This window comes from Schistocerca nitens, chromosome 2, assembly GCF_023898315.1.
Source record: "Schistocerca nitens isolate TAMUIC-IGC-003100 chromosome 2, iqSchNite1.1, whole genome shotgun sequence".
NCBI classification, from domain to species: Eukaryota; Metazoa; Arthropoda; class Insecta; order Orthoptera; family Acrididae; genus Schistocerca; species Schistocerca nitens.
This window is the reverse complement of record NC_064615.1, coordinates 777599242-777625443: the sequence shown is the minus strand read 5'-3', so window position 1 is coordinate 777625443 and position 26202 is coordinate 777599242. Positions and strand designations below refer to the sequence as shown.

Here is a 26202-nt window from a genome sequence, read left to right as displayed (position 1 = left end):
TTCCTCCACGTTGTGCAACAATTTACTCTTCCCAGTTCAGATGCTCGTTCTTACGCAGAGATCTCTTACGTTTATTGATAGGGTAACTGGACACATTAAGAAGTATCGGAGGATTTGTTCCACGAAAATATCCGCCTATAAACATCCGGAGTGATATTAGGATAACCTTGACGTCTTAGAATTGCACCTACATACAAAACCAGTAATTTCTCGCATGACCACGGACAACCGAAAACGCAGGAACTTGGGTCGTTAATCATCTCCGTAACTGAACGCGTGGAGTTCGGGCTCGTCCGGAATGTACCGTTGCTGTGAGTAGTCGTATGCGTGTCGCCCAAGGAACGCACTTAGCGATTCTTCCGCTAGTTGCCTGCCAGAGGAGAGAAACCGCTCTCAGCCAACATAATGCTTACAGCCCGTACGGTTAATATAACGCTTAGATGCTCCAACATTACTGTGAGGCGACCTGTCAGATAGACGACCGTTAAACGCTCCGTTGCCACGACGGAAATGTTGTTCGGCATGAATTATCCTCACATATAGCTTTACAATCGCGAGAAAGACTTTTTAGCAATACAAGGGATCAAATATACTTACTACTTCATCACGAACAATTTACGCCGATTATCTCTAGAGACTTAGGAGGTAAGTGTTAAAAATTACTTCTGGAGACGTGATAATACTCAATACAAACCAATAATGTACCGTAATGCTTGGAGGCATGGGTTATCGCTTGCTCGTATTCCCTGAGCACACGCTAAAGAACAGTTATTTTGAATTATTATTGTAAACCTATTAGACAGTGCCCTTAATCCTTCCGCCAGCTTCCTGTAACTGAGTATCTCAAAATAACGTAGTCAGCATTCAACAACGTCTGTCTTCATTCCACAGACCTTTATTAGCAATGAGGGAAACGTAGTAGACGGTATGAGTTTGCCAGCCTATAATCTGAGAACCACATCTCGCTGCTGTTGAAATGTTTGACAAAAAAATAGAATTACCGCGAGAAATGCATGCTGAAACATAAATGCAGTTGCTGGCCAAGCATCTAGGTCAGGGGTGGGCATGTGGCCCGCGGAGGGGTTTTGTGTGGCCCGTCGAGACATTTACAAACATCATAGGAAAAACAAAATTTCCCTTCCCCGCGCGACTAAAAAAATCCGCAAGCCTCTGCGCTACTTAGTAGTGCGTACTACCGACAGTCACGCAACCAACCTAGCTGCATGTGGGCGCGGTGGATTATGGGAGCGAAGATTTTGTTTGATTTTCGCTGGCAATGGACGGAAGCACAGATATTGAAGACACTGCACAAATACTCATCTTTATCCGTGGGATTAATGAACATTTCGTCATCACCAAGGAATTACTTGGTATAATATCCATGGAAAATGGTAAGCATTACAACAGATGGGGCCAGAGCTTTCTGTGGGAAAAATATAGGTATGGTGAAACGTTTTTTTTTAAAGTTAGAAGACGAAGACACAGACAGTGATATTTTGGATTTTTATTGTATTTTACATCAGGAAAGCCTCTGCAAGACTGTACTAGACGTAAAGCATGTGGTAGATCCTGTTGTTGGTGTCGTGAATACAATCAGAGCAAGGGCACTCCATCACAGACAGTTCAAATCTCTTCTTGAGGAGGTGGGGGAGAACATGAAGATGTAATTTACCATAACAGTGTGAGGTGGTTGAGCTTGGGCAAAGTAGTAAAAAGAGTCTGGGCATTACAGGATGAAATTATTTTATTTCTGGACACTAAGGAGATATCTCATGATTTTGTTGCAAAAATAGGATATGAAGAGTGGAGATATGAGATGATGTTTGCAGTACGGGTAATTTGAGTATGCTTCTGAAACAGCTTACAGTTTGTCGTATTAGCTTGAAGTGGTTAAGAAATATCAAAGTGAAAAGGACAAGTACGAATGGCATCAGTAATAAATTGTTACACTACTTGGAAACACAAATTTATACAGGTTATTGTGACTGGAGAAAAGTTTTGACATTGTGCATGATTCTTACTTACTATCTATGTAAATAAAAATCAGTTGCCGTATGTGTGTAAGATCATCACCTGAAAACGGCTTCACCGCTTTTGTTGATTTTTTGTTGTTTTCGTTATTGTCAGGACAAGGTTTGTATGAAAGAAAATTTTTGGAAAATCCAACGGAAAAGTCTAACGTTAATGGCCACACTCATAAATATCAGGTAAGAACGGCTCGACACATTTAGTTGATTTTTGTATTTGTGGTGTTTTTGAAAAATGCAGCGGAAACGCGGAAATTAAAATCATGTGTAAAAGATAACCACCTGAGAATGGCTCGTCCGATTTTGTTCATCTTTTTTTGTTGTGTTCGTAATTGTGGATGGTAATCGTATTTTTGGTATGAAAAACACAATAAAAAATTAGTGCTCAGTTTGACCGTTCTGCTGCCATGTTTTCGTAACAAAAACCAGTTTGACGGTTATAATACGTAACGTTGTTACTGAAAATGTCGAAAAGATCTTTACCGATGTATTACAAATTTCTACACGATATTCTAACAAACATTCGGACGGATATAAATCAACTGTCAACTGCGAAGCATTGCCGGATTCGCTAGTTATTATATAAAAGAAGGTCCGTAATAGTAAACGTGTGATACGGCATTTGTGGGTCTTCTATGAAACAATAGGCTGGGAATTTCTGTACGAAATTTAATAGTAACATTAGTTACTGTATTCCTGAGGTTGCTTGTCTCTATGTGTAAATTTTTAGATCTTCGGTCAGATTTAGCTGCTGGCATTTCTTTAATGTATGTAGTAGCGTGTAAGCTCCTTTTTTTAATGTTGACTCAGTGGAATTACGGATGTATGTGACGAAGTAAGTGGTGAAATCCATATTGAAAACCAGGAAAAACTCTTACAGTTGGCCAGGATAAATCGATCCCTTAGCACAAGTGACATTGCTCACCTTATATGAACACTAGCGATCCCGGCAATGTTTTACACTTGCTAAACGTGTATAGGAATTTGATTTATATCTTAACCCAGAGTATCCCTGGTAAATGTGTCAAGACACAAATTTTCTCGTTGTGACATCGCCCAGTTTGAAGGTATGGAACTCGACATTATAATAAATCAATATACAATCTGAATAAACAGCCTCACTTTTTTTAGTTTTTGATGTTTACTCATTTTAAGTATTCCTTTTTTACTCTTTTGTATACAATACAATTTAAAAACTTCAGAATATACATACAATATTTTTCGTGAAAGAGCATGTGAAAAAATTTTCTGATTGTCCAGATGCACAGCTGCCATAGTTTAAATCGACTGCGAGGAAGAAAGCAAAACGGCACATTGTTATTAACAATATTTCTCTTTAAAATTATAATACGGAGAAACAATATATTATATCCGAAAAAGAATTTGCCCAGTGGTTTAAATGCCCTGCCAATGTACATGGTGACAATTACTGAACGATATGAAATAAAATCGCCATAACTTCTGAACAGTTTGCATTAGAACGTTCAAACAGCACGGTAGGCCACGGAGCATCATGCGAATTCGTCTGCACTGTATGGTTTGGTTTAGCGACGAAGCCCACTTTCATTCGGATGGGTTCGTCAACATGCAACATTGGCGCATTTTTGGGACTGGCTCAAATGGCGCTGAGTACTATGGGACTAAATTTCTGAGGTCATTAGTTCCCTAGAACTTAGAACTAGTTAAACCTAACTAACCTAAGGACATCACACACATCCAGGCCCGAGGCAGGATTCGAACCTGCGACCGTAGCGGTCTCGCGGTTCCAGACTGCAGCGCCTAGAACCGCACGGCCACTTCGGCCGGCTTTGGGACTGAGAATCCATATTTCGCGATAGAGAAGACTCTCCACCCTCAACGAGTGACTGTGTGGTGTGCAATGTCCGGTCACGGAATTAATAGATGCGATGTTCCTTGATGGCACGGTGACTACCGAACGGTACGTGAAGGTTGTGGAAGATGATTTCATCCCCATTATCCAATGTGACCATGTTTTCGACAAGATGTGGTTCATGCACCACGGTGCTCGACGCCATCGGATCAGAAGAGTGTTTGGTGTCATGGAGGAGCACTTTGGGGACCGCATTCTGGCCTGGGGGTACCCAGGGGCCATTAGGACGGGCCTCGATTGGCCGCCATATTCTCCGGATCTGAACACACGCGACTCCTTTTTGTGCGGCTGTATTAAAGAGAAGGTTTACAGCAATAACCCCAAAATCATTGTTGAGCTGAAAACAATCATTCAGGAGGTCATCGACAATGGGCCACATCATCGCCAATGACGGCAGGCACATCGAACATGTCATAATTTAAATCCGAATATCTGTAGTGACATTTACATGTTGAATAAAGTGTGTGCACGCCTTAGTTTGTAATTAATTTACGTTTTTTTCATATAGTTCAATAATTGTCACCCTGTAATTAAAACCGACTGTGAGGAAAAAAAAAATAAACAGCACATTTTCACAGCACAGCATTCTCTCTCTCGCAGTCTCTTAGCAAAAACAAAAAAAAATCTGTACTTTGTTTAAAAAGGATTATTCTCTCTTTCCGACCGCGAGTAAAAATTTGAAGTAAATCGCTCAACAACTTTTTGAGATTTTTGGAGACAAAGTTTCCCCTTTATACATTTGTACAGAAGGTTATTTCTAACCATCAACCTGCTCCAGAAGATACGCTTTCCCCAACGTAGCCGATCGCCTTTTACCAGAGACATTAGTGGTCATAATTAATGGAACGGCACATACAGTAAAACCATACACACCGTGAAAGAGAGCGTGTCGCGGTCAGATTGCGAGCGTCATTAAGAAAAGCTTCGTGAAAAACTTTCCCCCGGCCATCGTAAAATTGTTGGCTCGTTCTCACAGGCGTTTGCTCCGCTTGTCTCGCCCCCATTCCGGAACATCGAGCGCGCGGAAATCCAGCCACTGTACCACGACACTCGCACAGGCTAAAAGAAAACGGGAGGAGAGTGCCTTCCACGTATTGTCGCAGCGAGGCTTTCAGAGGGCCGCGACACCACTTGTCGAGGTGCCGGAATTTGTATACGACTGTTGCCAGCAGCAAGACAACAAACACGAACAAAGATCCTTTGAAACGATGGAGCCTATGTGCTAGTGGTACAGAGATCGCTTTTGCTCTACTACTATAAAGTTGTGCCCAATATAGTTTAGTGTCAGAGACAGTTGTTGGTGTGATTCAAAAGTCTGACTGACAACCAATTTGGTATGTTAATAACCGAATTAGCATCCTATAAAATGGAGTTAGGTGTCATTAGACACCTACGTCGTGTTACCATAAGTAACCGTCGTCAACAGCCATTTTGAATATGGTGTGTGAATGTCAATTCCCACGCACAAAAAAGTGCAGAATCAAAACGTACCCTTAGGTAAATGGTACCATCTAAGGTTTTAGAGATGGATAAAATTATAGTAGCCTAGATTAACCCAAATGAAAGATACCATATGATGTAAACAATTTTTATTGGTTTCAGGGAGACCGCTGTTAGGACGTAATCACAGAAGGTGTTAAAGGCAAAGGATTAATTTCAAACGGTTTTCATAAATTCCTCTTCTGATTTCAATGCACGTTCGAATTCTCGCAAGGATGTAGGTCTTCTGAGGTCGTCTTGGCGTTCTTTGATGAGGGCACCATTGTTCATAATACGAACTATCAATTCGTCTCTTGTGTTTATTTTTCTATGCAGGCTCGTCTTCCAACCATACCACCGGCAAAAATCTAAAGGGGTTAAGGTCCGGGGATACTGATGGCTAAACAACTACGGTTTCTGCCGATCTATCTACCGGGGAATCAGTTTAGATGATCAGTAAACTGCCGACGAGAATGAGCAGGTGCCCCGCCATATTACAACATAGTCGCCCTTGGAGCCAGAAGAAACTCATCCAGCCTAGAAGCTCGTTTTCAAGAACATCCAAATTAGTAGGCCCTGTAAGGCGCTGCAGTAACATAACAGACACAATCAGCTGATTATCTATCGTACCACACCACACTTTTGCAGAGAATCATTCTCGAAAATGTTTTCGTCGGGTCACCGATGCAAGTTACTAGATAGTGATGTCACGAAAGAAAGTGACTTCACCAGCGAACATTACATTTACAAATTTATTTTTTCTCGCAAAACTTGGACCCAGTTGTATATATGAACAGGATGGACGCTGTACCAACATTTTCTTACCGTGAAATAACACTGTGAAGAACGCTAGAACTTTTCTGCGATGAGTGATTCCTGTTGGATTTTGTTTAGAGAGACTGATGAGACGTGTTACGAAAGATAAGCTTCCTCATCCCAGTTCTCCACATAAACCGACAAACTCTGTGATCCATTAATATTTCTGATTACTGTTTCGATTGTGTATGTGACTTCTTGTATACTATGATAACTGTTTTGTTATTTTATATATGTTTTGATTAGCTTCCATGTTATGTGTATCGTAAGTTGGTTTTGTTAATGTTCATCACGTATTTGAAATAAAATCGATGCGATTGTATAATTACTAGTATCGCCTGTGGTCGTAATTGTACTGGTTGTATTTTATAAAGCAGCAAAAGTCAATTTTTTATATACCTTAATTAACTGGAATTTATTCCTATACAGATTCTTAGTTCTTACCTGAACATATACCGTAATCTTCTTTAGGAAATAATAATGGACATACTAATAAATCCAGTGACAAAACAGAAATGTTTCTGAATATATCAGATTCTTTTAAGATGTTATTTGTTTATAATGGTGGCTCGCCAACAACTACGGTAAAAACAACGGCCACATCAGAATGAATGGCATTAATGTAACGCCGAGGGTCTCAATTTTTATTAACCGTACGAGTAATATACATTTCTGTTTTCACTTTCGAATCTTGCTCGATAGTTTCAGTGGAAAAAGCGATTAGCGTGTTCTAATTCACCAGCAATTTCATGCATTACATTGTTGTTATTCTTGCACGATTGATTTGATCGTTCATGTAGTCGGATAAATTCTAGTGTCCGATTCGACTCGTCGGCTTTGAGCAATGACGTCATAAGTAAGGCAAAGACGCTACGTAAAGGGAATTATGAAAGCAACAGATCATGTTCGCAAACAAATGAATGCAGCATGCGATAAAATTACAATCACATTCAGGCAGTTACTTATTTAGTCATGAATTATATCGAAACGAACTGAAGATAACAAAAATATTTAAGAACAGGAATTAAAAACAAATTTTCATGTCTTGTCAGAAGTATTCTCGTAATTTATGCGACTAAAAAAGCACTGACAACTTTAAACTGCATTACAGTAAAGCGCATGATGAAGTCATATTGTTATAAAATAGTGTAAGTTTTATTGAATCTAACGGGAGAAGCACAGGGAAGTGGGAGTTTTGGGCGGGGAGAATCCAAAATGTATCAGAAAAACGGGATGATTAAATGAATTACAACATATACGAAACAGCAGGATAAAATGTGGAGAAGCGACACATTAAATTCTAAAAGAAAAGCGAGTACATGATAAGCGAATATTTACAAAAAATAGAGAACATTGGAATCGGTAACTAGAACTAACATATGTAGGTAAATTCCAGTTACAGATTCCAACCGCTCCAAATTCATACGTAAATTATTTTTGCAGATGTAGGCACTGAAACTTAATACCATTTCTACATTTGTAACTGTTCTCTAAAACTACTGCGTTGTACAACAAAAATTGGAATCGTTAACTAGAACTGACCTAATACATAGGTCAATTCTAGTTACAGATTCCAATATTACTTTTTTGCAGTAGTTCAGAGAGCAATTAAAAATGCAGAAATCATATTAGCCTACATTTTAGTGCACACATGTGCTGAAGAAACTATGTAATTAATGAAGCATCGAATGGATCTAATCAGTAACTATAATTGACCTATATAGGATTCTAACTTTTGGATGGTTCATAATTTTGGACATTTTTGCATAAATGTGTGGACTATGTTTTTGTAGGATTTCTAGATTTGTTGTTGATCTCAGAACTACTGCAAAAAACTAATAAATATTGTGGGTACAGTTTCCATTTTTTCTTTCTTTTTCATAGTATTGAAGATAGTAATACCGTATGTAGAAATTCTGTAACCCTTGATTGCACACACTTGTCGTTAAAAGATATAAATAATGAACCGTGGCGTATTTGGACTCCGTAAGAAGAATTAACCTATATAGGTCAGTTCCAGTTACCGATTTCAATATTTGTTAGACTTACTTTTTGTCAATTTTCGTTACTTGTATACTCGTCCCGCCAGATTTAACAATTAGTATTAAAAGTTAATGCTAATTCATAATATTATGACTTCACGATGCGCTATACTGTACTGGATTTAAAAGTTCTCTGTGCTTTTCCTATTCACATAAATTACGATAATAATTTATTTCAGACATGTATATCTCCCTTTTTTCCGTTCTTATTTCTTTTCGTTAACTTTAATTCTTGTCGGTATAATTTGTGGCCAAGTAATTTATCACGTGAACTGAGCTTGTAATTTTATCGTATGCTACATTCGTTTGTTTACGATCAGTTGCTTTCAAAGATTGCATCTATGTAGCGTCTCTGCCGTGGTATGACGTCATTGCTCAAAGCCGACGAGTGGACTCTTGACACTAGAATGCCCCATGTGGTCTGTAGTGAACAGCAATGTCGAAATCATAAAAATGTAACTGCGCAAAACATGGTGAAGGACCATACGTACGAGATTGGACACGCTCAATGATTAAAAAAAATATATATATCTTGAAGTGATACACTCCACGTGAAACTGTGACTGAAATTTTGGTCTCGTAACTGACCATAGCAAATGCTGCATTGTAGCTACAAACATTATTGAAACAATTCTTTGATTTCTCTTTAATTCTTCGTGATAGGAAAGTCGTAGCTATTCAAAACGGAGACACTGAAATTTAAGAACTTACTTCAAATTTTGTTGTAATAGCGGTAGATACAGTTCACTCTAACACAAAAGAAAGCAAAAATACGACGCCAATAATCAACGTTACGTACAGTCTGTCCCACCGAAGGCTTTGTTATTATGACGTTTTGGTTTCCACTGATGACAACTTGTGGCCCAGTATGCTTGTGTTCATGCAAATGAACCATTTGCAACATTTAAACATTGATGTCTCTAGGATGCGATAGGTGCGATTTCACGAAACTTTGTTACTTTCATGTGCCATTTCTACCATAGCACCTGGTCGATACGCGAGGCAGAAGTTGGTAGCAGTGAGAGAGAAATAGAAACATTTCTCATGTGTGTATGTCTGTTGTCTACTTTCATTGGCCTCTCTTAATGGCTCTTTACACACACAATTTTGTTATGCACAACCATAACTAAGTACCTCTTGACTTAGGTACGTTTGATTAATATTAGGAACAAACTTCAGTTTTCGGTGCTCACGGATTAATATTGCGATTTTTTATCTCTTAAGTGAGACGTGATAAAGAAAATAATTGTTGCACCTCTGAATGAAGCAGCTCAAAATTACGTAAATCCACCCACTTCGAAACCAGATGTAGAGAAGTTTCAATTTGTTGAGAAGTGCAATTTCTGAATTGACACAAGAAACGGTAAATTCACAGTCTAAAAGAAGATCACATCTAATTCTCAGTATTTCAATGCCTCATATGATTTAATTTGCTGTAATGAGAGCAGAGAGTTTCGTTTTGTTTCAGTTTTTTCGGTTGCGCCGTTATTTATTATTAAAATGACGTTAATTCAAAATAATCGTAGGGTTTATTGTATCCATGTTACGTTTCGGTCCTTTGACAATAATATGCGACCTGGAAAATAAAAGCGACTTACATCCGCGCACGCGCGCGCGTGTGTGTAGTACGTAGATAAAAATTATGGAATTTCTTCGTTAATGAAAATAACCTACTTCGTTAATTCGGCACCTCGAAAATCGTTTCGAAATACTGGAGAGAAAACAGATTTACGTGATAATCTCAAGTTGTCAACCGAAGGAAACTCAACAAAGCAAAAGCATAACGCCTCCACCAATGGGGACATGCCTATCGAAACATTGTAGTGATCGAATCGATCTACGGGTTGAGGACAGATCCCTTTGAACAGCACACCTCTCCAACCAAAGTTACGTTACAACATTAACGTTAACAATACCAGTATATGGTACGAACCGATGCGCACTGATCGAACCATAATTGTTATGAAGCTTTGTCGTGTTATATGGCAGGGTAGAAGAACGCTGTCTCTCTTTAGAAATTGGCCTTGCGTGACGAGATAAAGCAGCTCGGAAGAATCGAAGCACATGGACGAACAGCACTGGTTTAAGATCTTTGGGGCCCGCAGCAGTGATGAATTGCGAGGCCCCTTTTCAGCAATGTGTACTCACTTTCTAAAATTTATTATTTAGCTGCATATAATATGTGAAGGTTTTATTTCAGCGAGCACTAGCATCCATTTTACGACTACCAAGTCAATTTTTGAAACGCTCGCTACTTATGCCTTCTATATAGTGAAACTAAGTGACCGTGGTGTCCTTACGCTTATTTTCATTAAATGGGATGAATGAGATAATCCTTGATCTACATTTTTTTTACCACAGCTCGAGTTACAAGCAATTAGAGTTCACAGCTTCCCACTGTTGCAGACTCTAGCTCGTCCAGATGTCTCCAAAGATATTATAAATTATCACAGTGAAAAAATAAAATGCGTCGTATAATAAATTTAGAGTGTTGAGACTTCTAGAGTTAACAAAATTTCGCGACACTTTCTAGGACTATGCCACAAAGCGGAATGAACTTACACGCGCACGCACACGCTGCCACATGCACACGTACACGTACAGTTTGGGTAGCTTTGTGTTTTGCGATGGAATACCCAAATCTAACGCTGCAACAAACCGCGGGTGAGAATGACAACACTGACGTACATGCAATGATTAAATTAAAAGCATTCAGGAAAACGTTACAGACATGCGTTGAAACTTGGTAGACACAATGGCTGAATTGAAACTTAGTGCTAGAAAAGTAAGATTCTCAAAAACGGCCCTAAGCGAGGTACACTGTCACCAATGTTAATTTAAACGAATTCTGGTTTTTCGACTGTTTCACTTCGCTGCCGACGTAGTCTGATGCAAGGATATATCAACAAAAGATTTCAAAATGAATTTTCCGTCTGCAGCGGTGTGCAGTGTGTTTCGGTTTGAAGCTTTCTGGCAGATTAAAACTACTCTGCCTGGAAAAGAAAGTAAAACGACCAGAAGATATGGTTGAATGTCAATGCAACTTCGTACACGTGCACACCATTGGCGTGTACGTAAATGATTAGACCTGCAATCGCGTACGCATGTGAGACAGCCTTACCAGCCCTGACAAGAGTCTGAAAGGATCCTATTGAGGGTCTCAACTTGGACAGCTGGTCGAATTGTGGAATATCCAGATCTCTGAGGCATTCGAATCAGGCCCGGATATAGGGGCGGGGAGGGGAGGGGATGGGATGGGATGGGAGCAGCAAACAAGAGTATCTGCCCCGGGCGGCAATTTCGGGGGGCGCTAAATTGATATTGCTGAAGAATAAAACCTTGTTCCACAAATCGCCTAGCATCTACCGCACGTTGGTCGGTCGATTATTGATATGATTTTGAAACGCATCCCCGTTGGTCCTTTAACATTTTTGAACACATTGTAAGTTGATTTCTGAACGAATCATAAGTTGATTTGTGAATGCATGCATAGTGTACATGTCGTCTCTGCTAGGGGAATCCCCGATATATCTAGAAATAGAAAACTTTTCTCGCAGACAAAAGGGGACAGGGCTCTACGAGCTGAGCCGAATAAACCCTAACGTTTGAATGCCAATCGCTGTTTATGTGGTTGATTGGGTATGCGAATCTACATCTACGTCTACATGGATACTCTGCAAATCACATTTAAGTGCCTGGCAGAGGGTTCATTGAACCACCTTCACAATTCTCTATTATTCCAATCTCGTATAGCGCGCGGAAAGAATGAACACCTATATCTTTCCGTACAAGCTCTGATTTCCCTTATTTTATCGTGGTGATCGTTCCGCCCTATGTAGGTCGGTGTCAACAAAATATTTTCGCATTCGGAGGAGAAAGCTGGTGATTGGAATTTCGTGAGAAGATTCCGTCGCAACGAAAAACGCCTTTCTTTTAATGATTTCCAGCCCAAATTCTGTATCATTTCTGTGACACTCCCATATTTCGCGATAATACAAAACGTGCTGCCTTTCTTTGAACTTTTTAGATGTACTCCGTCAGTCCTACCTGGTGAGGATCCCACAGCGCGCAGCAGTATTCTAAAAGAGGACGGACAAGCGTAGTGTAGGCAGTCCTTAGTAGGTCTGTATCATTTTCTAAGTGTCCTGCCAATAAAACGCAGCCTTTGGTTAGCATTCCCCACAACATTTTCTGTGTGTTCTTCCCAATTTAAGTTGTTCGTAATTGTAATACTTAGGTATTTAGTTGAATTTACGGCATTTGATGATGAATGATCAGCGTTGTTATTATCACTAGCGAAATAGATACATTCAGACTACCAGAGTGTAAATAAACTACTAAGAGGATTAACAGGTAAGAAAGATTACGTACACTCCTGGAAATGGAAAAAAGAACACATTGACACCGGTGTGTCAGACCCACCATACTTGCTCCGGACACTGCGAGAGGGCTGTACAAGCAATGATCACACGCACGGCACAGCGGACACACCAGGAACCGCGGTGTTGGCCGTCGAATGGCGCTAGCTGCGCAGCATTTGTGCACCGCCGCCGTCAGTGTCAGCCAGTTTGCCGTGGCATACGGAGCTCCATCGCAGTCTTTAACACTGGTAGCATGCCGCGACAGCGTGGACATGAACCGTATGTGCAGTTGACGGACTTTGAGCGAGGGCGTATAGTGGGCATGCGGGAGGCCGGGTAGACGTACCGCCGAATTGCTCAACACGTGGGGCGTGAGGTCTCCACAGTACATCGATGTTGTTGCCAGTGGTCGGCGGAAGGTGCACGTGCCCGTCGACCTGGGACCGGACCGCAGCGACGCACGGATGCACGCCCAGACCGTAGGATCCTACGCAGTGCCGTAGGGGACCGCACCGCCACTTCCCAGCAAATTAGGGACACTGTTGCTCCTGGGGTATCGGCGAGGACCATTCGCAACCGTCTCCATGAAGCTGGGCTATGGTCCCGCACACCGTTAGGCCGTCTTCCGCTCACGCCCCAACATCGTGCAGCCCGCCTCCAGTGGTGTTGCGACAGGCGTGAATGGAGGGACGAATGGAGACGTGTCGTCTTCAGCGATGAGAGTCGCTTCTGCCTTGGTGCCAATGATGGTCGTATGCGTGTTTGGCGCTGTGCAGGTGAGCGCCACAATCAGGACTGCATACGACCGAGGCACACAGGGCCAACACCCGGCATCATGGTGTGGGGAGCGATCTCCTACACTGGCCGTACACCACTGGTGATCGTCGAGGGGACACTGAATAGTGCACGGTACATCCAAACCGTCATCGAACCCATCGTTCTACCATTCCTAGACCGGCAAGGGAACTTGCTGTTCCAACAGGACAATGCACGTCCGCATGTATCCCGTGCCACCCAACGTGCTCTGGAAGGTGTAAGTCAACTACCCTGGCCAGCAAGATCTCCGGATCTGTCCCCCATTGAGAATGTTTGGGACTGGATGAAGCGTCGTCTCACGCGGTCTGCACGTCCAGCACGAACGCTGGTCCAACTGAGGCGCCAGGTGGAAATGGCATGGCAAGCCGTTCCACAGGACTACATCCAGCATCTCTACGATCGTCTCCATGGGAGAATAGCAGCCTGCATTGCTGCGAAAGGTGGATATACACTGTACTAGTGCCGACATTGTGCATGCTCTGTTGCCTGTGTCTATGTGCCTGTGGTTCTGTCAGTGTGATCATGTGATGTATCTGACCCCAGGAATGTGTCAATAAAGTTTCCCTTTCCTGGGACAATGAATTCACGGTGTTCTTATTTCAATTTCCAGGAGTGTATTATCTTCCTGGCGTAACCAAGAAAACGAAATTTTGACAAAATTTTTGGCAGATCGTTAACGAGTTGTACAGTTCCCAGTTAGCAGCCGCTTGAGTTCTATTCTCGGAATAGCGCGGAAAACTCTTTGTACGAACACGTAATAACGTCTGACGTCCAACCGGAGCATAAACTCTGGATAAATAAACCGGTGATTCTGGCAGGGTTAATGAAGTTACCCGTAGAACAAGTTTCGACAATGGCAGGGATAGTTACAGAATTATTAATGACAAGATTGATTGTTAGAACGAGGAAGGAGAAGAAACGGATATATCACACAACTTATATGAAGAATACGACGATTCCAAATTTATATAAAAATCCTTGAGAAACTGGAGCATACGAATGAAATGGAAAAATGAAATGGAAACTATTTCCTAACATAAAACTTTTTGCTTGTACTAGGCCCAATAGGCGTTTTATATTGGTACTTTGTGTATTATATACTGTAGTGTTATCTATGTAAATGAGGTAGATAAAAATGACCATTTTTCCCAATACGGGTCTCGTTTATTTGGCGTGTGTTACAACTGCTGCAGTGTTAGAAAGGCGTATTTCTGTTAATCTAGCAGTGGTTAAATAGAGGTAATCAAATCGAGAAACCGCACCAGTCTTTGGCACCATTGGTATTACCAGCTTTTTCAGCATTAGGGAATGACATTTTGATTTTTCACGTAGCAAAACGTTTGAAGAACTTTGATGAGGTAATAGAATCTTTCGCAGAAAGGGAAGCAGGCCGTGTCAAGCTGTAGCAAGATTACAGAGAAAAAAGGCTAGGACGTAAGGATTGAAGAAATGTATACTGTCTTGCTTGCCTCTCGTCTTTAGCGGTTTTATGCTCCCTATATTTAATTTTATGTCACACAAAAGAGAAAGTTATTAGCTAATAGGCAATCAAGAGTGCTAATTTTCTGAGGAGTTCTTATTCTCCTGGTCACAAATATTCCCACCCAGTATTTTTTTTTTAAGGCAGGAGGTAGGATGTCAAATCGGCCAACTGGGAGCAGGGAAGGCACCCCAGGATGTTTAAATTTCCACAGTCCTGAATATAGGTTTGATGGTTTCTATTGTAAAATATACACCTTTGAATTCGTGCGAATTCGTGCGAAAGACGTGCGATAGAAGAATGCTTTGTGAAGAGGCGCGGCACTATACTTTAGTACACTAAAGACGAAATTACGTGTCTCACATTTCCTCGAACATATATGTTTTATATATCAAACTCTTCAGAAAGATGTGCGCTACAAAATTAACATTTTTGAAATTATATTTTTTTAATTTTTGACGTCCTAATTCAAATGCTCGAGGGAGGGTGAGGGGGTGCGCCACTATCAAGTTTTTCCATGGTTCGGAAATACCGTAGATCCGGGGCTGATTCGGATGCGACCGTGGCCTGGTGTGATGTACTGCAGGGAAAGGTGAGGACTCGCTTGGTCGTCGTCAAGTTTCCGGTCGACAACGGCTATCACAAGGGCGGTTCGCCGTATTGTGCACCAAGTATATCTTCATGTCAGCACCTGCCATCCGAGAACAAGTAATGGGCTCCCTGCTAATTCTGTGTCATTCCGCACCATTGGTCGGACACCAGTAGCAGCTGGACAAGAAGTTACCGCTCCACGGTTATCACTACACAAACTGCTGCGTTGGGAGTGGAACCGTGGCCGTGAAACATGGAGTGCTGGTGAATGGCGTCACATTCTGTTCAGTGGTGTATAGCGGGTCTGCACTACTCCGAATGAGAATCGTCAGCGAGTATGGCGGCGACCAATGTTCTGGAGAGCACTGCACCGTGGTGGGGGAGCCCTCGGGTATGACTTCAGGTCACGGTTAGTAGTGATTCAGGGAACTGTGACGCACACCGTGCATCAGGGACATCCTGCGTCCTCGTGTGTTGCTTCTCGTGCGACAGTACAGTGGTGTCATTTTCAGGAGGACAATGCTTGTCCACACATGGCACGTATATCTATGCGTGATGTTTAGGTTCTCCTGTGGCCGGCGAGATACTAAGATTTGTGCCTGATAGAACGTCTGTAGGACAAGTTCGAGCGTCAATGTGTTCCCAGAGGCATTATCGACAGTTGTGGGCCAGCTTGCCTCAGGAGAACACACTAAGGTTTTATGACACCCTTCCCCAACCGTATTAGCGTGTGAATCCGGATCAGAGAGGGGTGCGATGTCATACTAGTAGGTAGGCTTAAACTCGACCCGACTCAATTTTGTAATCACTGAAATAATATCGCATACCCGCTCGATCCATGAAGTTTCATTTCGTTTTTTCCTCTCGTTTTGCGAGCTTCACTTTCGTTTCTCACGCAGTTATAATTTTATGCCAGCGATCTATTATTGACAGTGCTGCATCGCAATATATCTAATTTAAAAAAAATATATTATTTACAATTCGAAACTGATAACGGTTAATTATTATCCGAAAAACTCAGCAGCGATAGGATTGGATTTAACATTGAATAGATAATAACATGATTCGTCCTTTTAACAGTATCTTAATTTTGGACGTTATAAACGATTGTGTTCATGTTGGATGCAGTGACAATTAACTTTGGTTCTGGTATTGCCATTTTCCAGAAATTTGATCAGTGTTAAACATTGTTTGTTATGTTCAGCAAAAATGGCTCTGAGCACTATAGGACTTAACATCTGAGGTCATCAGTCCCCCTAGAACTTAGAACTACTTAAACCTAACTAACCTAAGGACATCACACACATCCATGCCCGAGGCAGGATTCCAACCTGCGACCGTAGCAGTCGCGCGGTTCCGGAATGAAGCGCCTAAAACCGCTCGGCCACCGCGGCCGGCTATGTTTAGCACCTCGTATCAAAACGCCATAACTGTATCGTTTTCCTCAAGTCCTACACTTATATCTGGTCGTCCAAATGTTCCAGATACTGCCCCTCCCTACCAGTTCATCTCGACAAACCCGCCTTATCAGTGACTACCAGATACGGAATACAATAGAGGGGAGCACAGGTTAGAGGTCAGCTAATGATGCTTTCGTTATTTTCATTTTTTGCTGGTACTTTGATGTAAAGTAAATTGAAGCTTGACTCAGCTCTTAATAGTTACCTCCACATAACATTCAGGAGGGAGCTTGAACACGCTTTGTGGCCGCCTCTTGGCACCGCAGAGATAGCGAAGGGATGCCTACTAGCTACACAGCTACAAGAGAAGAGAGCGAGCCGGCCCTGATGACATGACAGAACAATTGGCCTTGTTCCGACCGCAGCCTGGTTTGGTCTGGTCTCGTCTGCTCTGTGCGCCACGGCACACTTCCCGCACACGGCGAACCGTGCAGCTGAATACACGGACGGAGAAACCACGCACCGTGGACGGGCTGCCCACTGCGGCACGGGACACTTGCTCACTCGCTCGGAGAGGGGCTACTTCGCCAATCCTCCAAAAAGAGAGTTTCCCGTCTAGAGAGGCAATCCCCCGGTAGAGACTATAACAACCACCTTCATTACGTTCTCCATTACTTTTCTTTTGAGTCATCTGTCTTCTGACCGGTTTGATGCGGCCCGCCACGAATTCCTCTGTTGTGCCAACATTAGCATCTCAAAGTAGCAATTGCAACCTACATACCGATTTATTTGGTGGATATATTCTAATTTTTGTCTTCCTCCACAGTTTTTACCCTCTACAGCCTCTTCTAGTACCAAGGAATTTATTCCCCGATCTCTTAACATACGTGCTATAATCCTGTCCCTTCTTATTAGTGGTTTCCTTATATCCCTTTCCTCGCCGATTCTCTGGAGAACCTCCTCAATTCCTTACCTAATCAGTTCACCTGATCTTCAACATTCTTCTGTAGGACCACATCTCAAATACTTCTGTTCTCTTCTGTTCCGGTTTTCCCGCAGTCCATGTCTCACTGCCTCGCAATGCTGTGATCCAAAGATACATCTCCAAAATCTCTTTCTTAAATTAAGATGTGTGTTTGATACAAGTAGTTTTCCCTTGCCGAGGAATGCCCTTTTTGCCATTACTAGTCTGCTTTTTATGTTCTCCTTGATCTTTCCGTTAGGTGTTATATTGCTGCCTAGGTAGCAGAATTTCTTAGCTTTATCTACTTCGTGATCAGTTCTGATGTTAAGTCTCTCGCTATTCTCATTTCTGCTACTTCTCATTACTTTCGTCTATCTTCGACTTACTCTCAAGCCATATTCTGTACTGATTAGACTGTTCATTCCAATCAACAAATTCTGTAATTCTTCTTCACTTTCACTGAGGTAACGAGTCATCTGCGAATCTTAACATTCGTATCCTTTCATCTTTAATTCTAATGCCACTCTTGAATCTTTCTTTTATTTCCGTACGTGGCGAAAGACAATATCCCCTGTCTTACACTCTTTTTAAACCGTGCACTTCGTTGGTTGGTCTTCCACTCTTATTGTCCCGTCTTGGTTCTTTACACATTGTATATTAACCATCTTTCCCTATAACTTATCCCTATTTTTCTCAGAATTTGTAATATCTTGCACCACTTTACATTCTCTAACGTTTTTCCCAGGTCGACAAATCCTACGAACGTACCTTGATTTTTCTTCAGTCTTGTTTCCACTATCAGTCGCAACGTCAGACCTGCATCTCTGGCGCCTTTATCTTTCCTAAAACCAAACTGATAGTCATCCAACAAATCCTCAATTCTCTGTTTTTCATTCTTCTGTATATTATTTCTGTCAGTATCTTCGGTGCACGAGCTGTTAAGCTGGCTGTGCGATAATTTTCGCACTTGTCGGCTCTTGCAATCTCGGGAATTGTGTGGATGATGTTTTTCCGAAAATCAGGCGGTATATCGCCGAACTCCTACACATCAACGTGGCTAATCGTTTTGTTGCCACTTCCCTCAAAGATTTTAGAAATTCAGATGGAATTTTATCTGTCCCTTCTGCCTTATTTGATTTTAGGTCTTTCAAATCTCTTCTAAATTCCAGGACCAGATCGCCTATCTCTTCCCTGTCTACTCCTATCTCTACTTCTATCACAACGTCAGTAAGTCATCCCCCTCATAGAGGCTCTCAGTGTACTCTTTCCACCTATCCGCTCTGTCCTCTGTATTTAACAGTGCAATTCCGACAGCTCTTGCTTTTAATTTCACCGAGGGCTGTTTTAACTTTTCTGTATGCTGAGTTAGTCCTTCCAGACAATAATTTCTTTTTTAATTTCTTCACATTTTTCATGCAGCCATTTCGCCTTAACACCCCTCCACTTTCTATTTATTTTATTCCTATGTGACTTGTACTTCCGTATTCCTGCACATTTTTGTACTTCCTTCTTTCATCGATCAACTGAAGTATTTCTTCCGTTACTTAGGGTTGCTTCGCAGTTTCTCCTCTTCAACTTCTGTGATTGTCGTTTTAGAAATGTCCATTCCTCTTCGACTGAACAACCTACTGAGCTATTCATTAATACAATGTCTAGAGCCTCGGAGAACTTCAAGCGTATCTCTTCATTCCTTAGTACCTCCGTATACTACTACTTTGCCCGCTAATTCTGTTAAGCTTCAGCCTTATCTTCATCATTACTAAATTGTGACCTGAGTCTATGTCTGCTCCTGGGTACGTCTTACATCCAATATCTGATTTCGGAATCTTTGCATGACCATGAAGTAACCTAACTGAAATCTTCCTGTATCAAAAAAATGGTTCAAATGGCTCTGAGCACTATGGGACTCAACTGCTGAGGTCATTAGTCCCCTAGAACTTAGAACTAGTTAAACCTAACTAACCTAAGGACATCACAAACATCCATGCCCGAGGCAGGATTCGAACCTGCGACCGTAGCGGTCTTGCGGTTCCGGACTGCAGCGCCTTTAACCGCACGGCCACTTCGGCCGGCCTTTCCTGTATCCCCCAGCCTTTGCCAACTATACCGCCTCCTCTTGAACCGAGTATCCGCTATTACCATCTGATATTTATTGCAGAATTCATATGTCTTTCTCTTCTCTCTTTCCTACTACCAATCACATATTCTCCAGTAACCCTTTCCTCAACTCCTTCCCCCTACAACCGCATTCCAGTCCCACATTAGTATTCAAGGAAAATTTAAGTGGTGGTTCTGTAGATAGTGAAGTATTTGTTTTGGACTTTTCTTTATTTATCTTTCGTTCTTTGCATATAGCTTCGGAATCGTAATCCCTTTCTCAAGCAATCATTCCTGCCATCAGATCAAGCTAGCAGGCTGGAGTCTGGCATCGTCAGTGGTCACAAACTAAAACTGTCCTACGGCTTGGCTTATGGCAAAAATGATTGCTTGAGAATTGGACCGCGACTCAGAAACTTATCGCATAGAGCTAGAAAGAAACATAAAATAAAGAGTATTTATGGAACCTCTACTTCCGAAACAAATAGTATAACGACCATTGTACATTACTCTAACTTATTCAGTTATTGTTGCTACTGATCTTAGATTCAGCACACTTATTATTGGGGATGAACCGCAAGGTACTTGCACTATTTTTGAAGTATTTTCACCTATTCTGAGATCGATAGCGCAGGCGCAAAGAACGAATTTGTTGCAGGTGACTAGTTGAGAAACGAAAGAAGACCACAGTTTAAAGCCACGATGACGGCAAGGCTATTTGAGAGAGGACCAGCATATTTAGTGAATCCGTATTTGACAGACTGGAGGACAAACCTACTGCCACCAACATACGAGGTGTGGCTAGAAAAAAACCGGACTAGTACTGGTGAAACAATAAAACGAATGCAATAAGGCTGAAAGTCGCGTGGCCTGTCACGTGACTCTCGCTCCGCCTACTGCTCGAGTTTCATCTGCCTCCTGCACTCAGTCTGCCCGTGGCGTCTGTTTTAAGTAGTTGACGTTTTGTCTGTGCGTCGGAAAATGTTGAGTGTACAGAAAGAACAGCGTGTTAACATCAAATTTTGTTTCAAACTAGGAAAATCTGCAAGTGAAACGTTTGTAATGTTACAACAAGTGTACGGCGATGATTGCTTATCGCGAACACAAGTGTTTGAGTGGTTTAAACGATTTAAAGATGGCCGCGAAGACACCAGTGATGACACTCGCACTGGCAGACCATTGTCAGCAAAAACTGATGCAAACATTGAAAAAATCGGTAAACTTGTTCGACAAGATCGCCGTTTAACAATCAGAGCAGTGCCTGAGTTAACAGGAGTTGACAAGATTCGCTGATGCCATTCCCACACATAGCGAAAGTAACGACTAATTACAGGACCTGTTAAACTAAATGAAGAGTAATGAGCGCAGAACATATACTCAGAGTAAACGAAGGAAAGCCGAAAGCGATGAGTAACAAATGAGACTAGTGCTAAATTTATAAAAATTGGGGACCATGAAACTGAAGAAATGAATCAGTTCTGCTACTTGGGAACCAAAATTAGGGGTTTTCGTCATCGCCTGCGCCGTCGTCCGTGCAAGTTTTTAGATCTCTGCGTAACTACTGCAACCTACATCCATTTGAACCTGCTTACTTTGTTCCAGACTTGGTCTCCCTCCACGTTGTGTCTTATCAATCGACCACTTCTCTTAGTCAAGTTTGCCAAAAATTTCTTTTTTTTCCTAATTCGTTTCACTACTTCATTACTTATTCGTTTTACTCGACTAGTCTTGAGTATTCTTTTATAGCGATACGTTCACAGTTTGCCGAACTGCTTATCGTCCACGTCACACTTCATTTGAAGGCTGCATTGCATGCAGTTACCTCAGAAAAGATGTACTAATAATTTCATTTACATTCGATGTTCACAAATTCCTTTTTAAGAATCGCTTTCCTTGGTACTGTGCTGTTGTCAGTCTGCGTACCATATCCTCTCTACTTCAGCCATCTTCAGTTATTTTGCTCCCCAAATAGTACAACTCATCCGCCACTTTTACTGTCTCACTTCGCAATATAAGTCTCTCTGAATAGCCTGACCTTAATTCTACTACACTCCTTTACGGCCGTTTTATTGATGTTCATCTTCTTTGAAAACATTATCCATTCCGTTCAACTGCTCTTTCAAATCCTTTGCCGTGTCTGAGAGCCTTATTAAGTAGTCGGAAAAACTCCGTTTTAGATCAGAATCCCTGAACTTCAATTCCCTAGCCAAATTTATCCTGCATTGTCACATCAACACCCTGTATTTTATCCCTGCTACCTTCAGAATTTCAGGGAGTGTACTCCAGTGAACACTGTCAAGAGCTTTTTCTAAATCTACAAATGCTACACTACTGGCCATTAAAATTGCTACACCACGAAGATTACGTGCCATAGACGCGAAATTTAACCGACAGGAAGAAGATGCTGTGATATGCAAATGATTAGTTTTTCAAAGCATTCACACAAGGTTGGCGCCGGTGGCGACACCTACTACGTGCTGACATGAGGAAAGTTTCCAACCGATTTCTCATACACAAACAGCAGTTGACCGGCGTTGCCTGGTGAAACGTTGTTATGATGCCTCGTGTGAGGAGGAGAAATGCGTACAGTCACGTTTCCGACTTTGATAAAGGTCGGATTGAGCCTATCGCGATTGCGGTTTATCGTATCGCGACATTGCTGCTCGCGTTGGTCGAGATCCAATGACTGTTAGCAGTATATGGAATCGGTTGGTTCAGGAGGGTGTACTAAGGAACGTCTTGCTGGATCCCAACGGCCTCACATCACTAGCAGTCGAGATGACAGGCAACTTATCCGCATGGCTGTAACGGATCGTGCAGCCACGTCTCGATCCCTGAGGCAACAGATGCGGACGTTTGCAAGACAACAGCCATCTGCACGAACAGTTCGACGACGTTTGCAGCAGCATTGACTATCAGCTCGGAGACCACGGCTGCGATTACCCTTGACGCTGCATCACAGACAGGAGCGACTGCGATGGTGTACTCAACGACGAACCTGGGTGCACGAATGGCAAAACGTCATTTTTCTCGGATGAATCCAGGTTCTGTTTACAGCATCATGATTGTCGCATCCGTGTTTGGCGACATCGCGGTGAACGCACATTGGAAGCGTGTATTCGTCATCGCCATACTGGCGTATCACCCGGCGTGATGGTATGGGATACCATTGGTTACACGTCTCTGTCACCTCTTGTTCGCATTGACGGCACTTTGAACAGTGGGCGTTACATTTCAGATGTGTTACGACCCGTGGCTCTACCGTTCATTCGATCCCTGCGAAACCCCACATTTCAGCAGGACAATGCACGACAGCATGTTGCAGGTCCTGTACGGCCCTTTCTGGATACAGAAAATGTTCGACTGCTGCCCTGGCCAGCACATTCTCCAGATCTCTCAGCAATTGAAAACGTCTGGTCAATGGCGGCCGAGCAACTGGCTCGTCACAATACGCCAGTCACTACTCTTGATGAACTGTGGTATCGTGTTGAAGCTGCATGGACAGCTGTACCCGTACACGCCATCCAAGCTCTGTTCGACTCAATGCCCAGGCGTGTTAAGGCCGTTGTTACGGCCAGAGGTGGTTGTTCTGGGTACTGATTCCTCAGGATCTATGCACCCAAATTGGGTGAAAATGTAATCACATGTCAGTTCTAGTATAATATTATTTGTCCAATGAATACGCGTTTATCATCTGCATTTCTTCTTAGTGTAGCAATTTTAATGGTTAGTAGTGTATAAACATTGGTTTGCCTTTCATCACCTACCTTGTAAAATGAGTCACAGGGGTAGTATTGCCTCTCGTCTTCTTACGATTCTCCGTGACCCAAACTTATCTTCTCTAAGATCCGCTCAAAACATAAATCTCTCACCAGAAATGATTACGCGGAACCTAAGGACACTAGGGCGTACATCTCAGAAGTTTGAGAACCGTCTGAAAGCTCTCGCGCTGTGAGTTATGCGATGCAGCAGCAGGCAACGTGCACTTCCGCACGGGATGGTCCGCAGATGTCGCAACTGTGTGTTACGCGGTCACAATGCACCACTCCAGAGCGCGCCGCATCCTTACTACGGCCACACAGCGGAACGATGACGCAGGCGGCAGTGGGCGCGCGGCGCGCTTTCCTCCTGCATTTGCATTCCGCCTTGCACATCTCACGAGCCTCATTCGCGAGGCGCTTTTACCAATTAACTTCTACGTTTTTATCTTGCTCTAAATTATGGAAAACGCAAGGTGTCGCAAAAATAACCGTGCAAAATGGAAAAAGCTTGTCTGCGAAACATGTTCAGTCAGTAAGGAATTCAGCTTCCGAACATTCCTTTCTCACATCCTATTGGGTACTTTGTGAACTTTGGTTTGTGTTATATACAGCATGTATAAAAAAAATCATCCGATTTAAAAAAAGTCGTAACTACTATGTTATTTGCGAATATGTTTCTGGACAACGTACTATTGGAAACAGCAAACTCTCGAGTTTTACATCGTTCCCGCTAGGTAGCAGCTGTGTGCGCTCACTTCAGTTCTAGTAAAAATAGTGTCCGGACAAAAGAAAGCGTTGTGTGTCGTAAGTAGTGAGCAGCGTGGGTAAGTAATAACTGTTCAGCGTGACTATGGTGTGGATCCCTGTATAGGACAGAGCAATGAAAAATTCCGATAGACAGGTTGTTTGTGTAAACGCAAATGGCCGGGCTGTCCTCGAGTGCCTGACACAGACGTCGAACGCATCCGCCATAGTTTCCCAAGGAATCCGCAGAAATCTGTCCGCCGTGCAGCTCGACAGCTCAACATGCCCCGGTGTCCGTCTGGCCTGTGTTGTCTCGGCGTTTACATATGTAACCAAACCAAATTCAGCTACTGCAAACTCTCTGTGAAGGTGACAATCAACAACGCGTGGAGTTCTGTAATTTCGTTCTTGGCAAGATGGAGAGTAAAAGTTTTCTTCCACGCTTGGTGTTTAGTGACGAGCAACATTCCATTTAAATGGAAATGTGAACCGTCATAATGTGAGAATATTGGGTACGGAACAACCACATGAAGCTGTACAACATGAGAGGGACTCTCCAAAATTTAACTTGTTTTGTGTGTGCAGTTTCACAACAGAAGGTGTGTGTTCCAATTTTCTTTGTCGAGAGCACTGTTACAGGAAGCACATATGTCGATATGCTTGAGAACTTTCTTTTCTCATAGTTGGATACTGATTCCAACGACTTCATTTACCAACGGACTGAGGCACCGCTACGCTGGCATCTGGAAGTGTAGTAATTTTTAAATCAAGGCATTATTGAACGAGGGACCGGTCGCACTTGACAAAATGAGTCTGCCTACATTACTGGCCTCCAAGGTCACCGGACCTGATGGTACGCGGTTATTCCTAGTGGAGGTTTACAAACGACTGTTTATGTACCTCCGTTACCAACAACAATGTATGAACTGAGACATTGCATAACAGCAGCTGTGGAAACTGTAACTCAAGACATGCTCGCTGCAGTGTGGGGACGATTCGAATGCCGCACTGACATACGCCGTCCATCTCAAGGGGAGGGGGGATATTGTACACCTATGAAACGGTATGAAAAAAACATTTTTTGATTTTCCCGTTAATCAAAAAATGAAATTCATCGTATATTTTTAGTTTCAAAAATAAAGACGTGCCAAATCAGATAATTCTTTTCCGTATACCATGTTGTTGTTGTTGTGGTCTTCAGTCCTGAGACTGGTTTGATGCAGCTCTCCATGCTACTCTATCCTGTGCAAGCTTCTTCATCTCCCAGTACCTACTGCAGCCAACATCCTTCTGAATCTGCTTAGTGTATTAATCTCTTGGTCTCCCTCTACGCTTTTTGCCCTCCACGCTGCCCTCCAATACTAAATTGGTGATCCCTTGATGCCTCAGAAAATGTCCTACCAACCAATCCCTTCTTCTAGTCAAGTTGTGCCACAAACTCCTCTTCTCCCCAATTCTGTTCAATAACGCCTCATTAGTTATGTGATCTACCCATCTAATCTTCAGCATTCTTCTGTAGCACCACATTTCGAAAGCTTCTATTCTCTTCTTGTCTAAACTATTTATCGTCCATGTTTCACTTCCATACATGGCTACATTCCATACAAATACTTTCATAAACGACTTCCTGACACTTAAATCTATACTCGATGTTAACAAATTTCTCTTCTTCAGAAACGCTTTCCTTGCCATTGCCAGTCTACATTTTATATCCTCTCTACTTCGACCATCAT

General features: G+C 42.3%; 1 protein-coding gene across 1 annotated transcript in view; it reads right to left on the bottom strand.

Annotated features, from left to right (window-relative positions):
* LOC126237025 (fat-like cadherin-related tumor suppressor homolog) overlaps positions 1 to 26202 on the bottom strand; it is a 363960-nt gene that overhangs the window by 224724 nt on the left and 113034 nt on the right. The gene's annotated exons all lie outside the window — the stretch shown is intronic.